Source organism: Leptonychotes weddellii, chromosome 3, assembly GCF_054177405.1.
Source record: "Leptonychotes weddellii isolate Sample4059 chromosome 3, ASM5417740v2, whole genome shotgun sequence".
NCBI lineage: Eukaryota > Metazoa > Chordata > Mammalia > Carnivora > Phocidae > Leptonychotes > Leptonychotes weddellii.
Window position 1 is genome coordinate 152744159 of NC_138371.1, and position 4746 is coordinate 152748904.

A 4746-nucleotide genomic window follows, 5' to 3' on the forward strand; every position below is an offset into this window, starting at 1 on the left:
CTAAAATAGAGAAATTGACATCAAGTTATTTTCTTTTCTATCCCATAAATCTAATAGAAAGTGTGAACTATTATCAGCGTGCTGTTCAAATATTAAATATTTGTAGTCTTAAAAGATTACAAATCATACTGCCTGTTCTACTACCTTCTTTTTTTAATGTAACAACCAATTTATTCAAATTTCCCAAAATTTATATTCAATATATTGTTTCTAAAATGTATGTCACCTTTTATATAATGGTTTTATTATTTCATCTTTATTTTATAGTTTTTTCATCTCGTCTTTACACAGTTCTTCAGAAGTCAGAGTCCTGAGTTGCCCAGTTAGAAACCTCTGATCTACTTTTCTGATTAAATTTCCTCTCAATATTCATGGCCAATATCCGGTGTCTAAATGAAAGGCTTTTCACCTTTTCAATCACTTGCTGATAGGGTGAGACTGCGTTGTTACCCATAACCACATGGCCTAATTTAGAATCAATCTTGGCAACCAGTCTTGCATTCTAATCAAATTGACAATCAACTTTCCAACTTCTTCCAGAGTCATGTTCAGTCTGTCTGCCAACATATTAATGTTGATACACAGGTGGATGCGGCTAAAAGTCTCAAATATGAAGAGACAAGCATTTTCAATGAAATTCTCAGGACAAGCCACCAAGAAGTCTTTCACAAGAACTGATTCACATTCCCTCAGCTTTTTCCAAGACACATCAAAGTTAACATATAAGCATTCACCACATTCTGTAACTGGGTTTTTATATGTGTAAGATTCTGTTGAATAACTTTAACTAGATCTTTTAGCACCTGCTGGCATTTTTGAACACCTTTGTTTGTAATGATGGGTGTAGTCAAAATAGTGTAGAGTATGTGAACACATCGTCTGAATTGCATTTAGGATATGGTGGCTGGTAAAGGAAAAGATCAATAATGTTATCATGCCCTTTGGGGTGGTTGAAGAAAACAAAGACCAGTGGATGAGCTATGTTTGCTACTGGAGAGAATGAAGTGGAGAACTCACAGAATTATCATTTATGGTCTCTTTTAACCATGTAAGGTATTTCATAGCTGCATCCCAATTCTACATTAAGATTTCAGAGGCCAGTTTTCCCCTGAGTGAACTCAAAGCGTTTCTGTCTGTTGCTGGAACCAACACTCTAAAGAAGTAAAGATATTCTGCTGTTCCAGAGTAATTCCCACATTCATATTGGAATTTTGCATGCCTTTAGAGTATATCTAAATATTCCTGCCTAAAACCGCGCCTGTCCACCAGATAGTCAAACAGTATCTGACTATCTCTGGTTGACTGCATCTGCCTCGTAATTTCTGGATCTTCAAGTGTCTTCACAATTGGTTCCATTTGCCTGAAGCTGTTTCAGTTGTGCAACAACTGTGGCACTTTTTTCATTCAAAGCATGTGGAATATCATGAAAATCAAGGTTTTTGTATAAATCCATAGCAAAGTCGACCATGTTGGTATCACTAAGAAGATCCAATTTCGTCTACGGCCACACCAATCTGAACGTGCCCGATCTCGTCAGAAGATCCAATTTCCCTTGTAATAATTCTTTTTCATTATAAATCTGTTTATGGAGAGAAGCTCAAGCAGTGGAAAGACAAGATGCCAATCCAAAAAGTGTGTGATGGAAATAGTCAAGTCGTACTCCACCATCTTGCCAAGGGCAAGGTTTTTACTACCTTCTTGACATAGGCACAGGAAAGATTCACAAATTCAACAAATCTAAAATAACTTTTATTTTCAGTGGAGGACAGACTTTAAGGTGACTTCCATGATCTCTGTTTCCTGGTGTTCACACTCTTGTATAATCCTTCCCCTCAGTGCAAGGAAGACATGTGACTTGCTGTAAACAATAAAATATTGCAAAGGTGATAAGATGCTTGTGATTACATTTACAAAAGATTGCTAAGATTGTGGTATCCATCTGGCTAGCATTTTTCTCTCTTGCTCTCACTCTTTCTCTTGCTTCCCATCTCCCTCTCCCTGTCTCTTTCCATTACTGGTTTTGAAGTGGCAAGCTGCCATGTGTCTTATAGCTACAAGAAAATAAATTATTCCAAGAACTTGAGAAAGTTCAGAGGTGGATTTCTCACCAGTTAAGCCTCTGAAAAAGAAGGCAGTCTGGCTAATGCCTTGATTGCAGCCTTGTGAGCGCTGAGGGAGACAACCAGTTAAGCCTTGCTTGGACTCCTGAGCTACAAAAACTGTGAAATAATAAATGTGTGTTTTAAACTGCTACATTTATGATAATTTATTACATAGCCATAAAATGAATACACCTATAAATGCTACTTTTTTGTTGTTTTTCTATTTCACTTACTAACATCATCATACATTCATTTATGTAGACTAAAAACATGTCACCATATTTTTTTCTTTTCCAACATTACCAACAACACGCAGTCATTCAGTAAAGCTTATCTGTTGCATTTTAGTGATATTACTCCCTTGACCATCCAATCAAGTAATAGAATATTTCCATAACCCAGAAATTTTCCTTATGCATATTTCTATTCACTTATTCTCACCCCCAATCCTAGAAAAACAATGATATGATTTCAATCATCACAGATTAGCTTTACTTTTAAAACTTAAAAAAAATGGAACTCTATATTAAGTACTCTTTTGTGTCCGATTTTTTTCACTCAGTATGTTTTTGAGATTCACCCATATGTGTATATGTAGATCATTTTCTTTGCTCATTCACTCATTGATAGATTTTGTGTTATTTGCAGTTTTAGACTAATATAGATAAAGCTTCCTTGAACATTAATGTATTTGTCTTTTAGTTGACATGTGTTTTCGTTACTCTTGGCGCTATATCTAGGAATAAAACGAATCATAGGCTAAGTGTATGGTTAACATTATAAAAAACTGACAAAGTGGGGCATCTAGATGGCTGAGTCGGTTAAGTGACCAACTTTTGATTTTGGCTTGGGTCATGATCTCAGGGTTGTGAGATCAAGTCCCAAGTCAGGCTCTGCAGTCAGCAGAGTCTGCTTCTTTCCCTCTTCCTCTGCCCCTCCCACCATGTGTGCTCGTGCAAGCACTCTCTTTCTCTCTCCCTAAAAATAAATAAAATCATAAAACAAACAAACCCCTGACAAATTGTTTTCCAAAAATGATATAATATTTTACGCAACAACCAGAAACATAAGTTCCAGTTACAACCAATCACGTCATAAATTGATATTATTTAATTATGGCTATTCTAGTGGGGTAAACCGTTTTATTACATACAGATTTTATTTTGCTAGTCATATATAAACTTTCAGTAAATCTGCATTGCATATCTCTCCTTTCTAGTAGTCAAATACATTCATTCGTAGTCTAATGACACCTTCTACACATGACTCCAATATTCCATTTTATCTCTATTTCCTTTCCATATAATTGCTTAAGTTTTCATCTTCCTATCAAATTTAAATGAATTATCAAACAGCAAGTTCATGTCTCCTGAGAATTCTTGCTTTGTTGAACAATTAAAGTAAAAATAAATAATTCTATCATAGTCTTAAAGCAGTGATTTTAGAAGTGTCATTCCAAGATCAGTAGCATGAGTATAATTTGGGACCATGTTAGAAACTCAAATTATCCAGGCCCTACTAAATCAGAAACTCTGCGGGTAGGGCCAATCAATGTTTTAATAATTCCTCCAGGTAATTCTGATGCCTGCTAAAGTTTGAGAGCATTGCTCATTTTTAAATAAAATTACTATTTGATATTTTATGTGGCAGTTTATGAATCTGTTTTATGCAGTAGACTCTGAGCTCATTGAAGCTAGGGACTACAAGTTATTCATTTTTGTACCTCTGGTAACATGAAGGACCAAGCTTTATACAGCATAGAAAATCAATGATTGCTTGCTGAATTAAATCATGTTGAAAGGTGAAACAAATTATTATTTTTTCTTTATCAGCTGAGTACTGAATAATTGTTTGTTTTAAAATACACGTCCCTTGCTTCAGTTTTACTCTTAGTCCTCAAAATAGACAAAAATTAGGAATTTCAAAAGACATGTGTTGACTTGTAGTATTTAACTGAATCACTTTAAATACAGAGAAACTAGAAATTCTCTGTCTCTCCATTACTCATTAAGTCTGACTCTCTTGAAAGGGGAGACATCTATATTCAGAGACAGTAGGGATTATTAGGAAATAATTTACTTTCTTTCTGAAAAATAATTATATGTGCTTTCCTTTTGGAGACTATAGTTATTGCTTTCCTCCTTGGAATTAATTCTTATAGTTAATCAGGGTTTTGCTGTAGTTACAGTCATCCTCCTTATTGTTGATTAGTTAGTTGGTTTGCATAAGAAATCTCAGTTTATCTAATTATTTACATAGGAGGAATAATTGGTATACCCTAACTCAAATGAATGCTCAAGTGTACACTTTTTAACAACTCTCTTCTTTTCCCATTACTATTTGAAGACCATCTTCAAAGGAGCATGATCTGGCCAGAGTTCTAAATTATTATAGTCATAATTCTATTGCCATCTCCCACTACAGGAAAATGTCACACATAGAATGACCAGAAGGTTTTCTATTTTTCAGGTATAAATGTAGACAAGTGGTAGTCAAAACAGCTTTTAAATTAATTATTTTTTTTCATCACAGCCTATTTTAGTTCAGGTCTTCTAGTGCTACATTAGTAAGCATGCAGTTCCTTTTATTTCTATTTTTTAAAAAAATATTTACTTTATTTTTAATTTTTTTGCATGCAGTTCCT

The 4746-nt window shown here is 34.5% G+C and overlaps 1 pseudogene; it reads right to left on the bottom strand.

Annotated features, from left to right (window-relative positions):
- Positions 1-295: 295 nt before the first annotated feature.
- On the bottom strand, positions 296-1668 carry LOC102743858 (eukaryotic translation initiation factor 3 subunit E pseudogene; annotated as a pseudogene).
- Positions 1669-4746: the final 3078 nt, after the last annotated feature.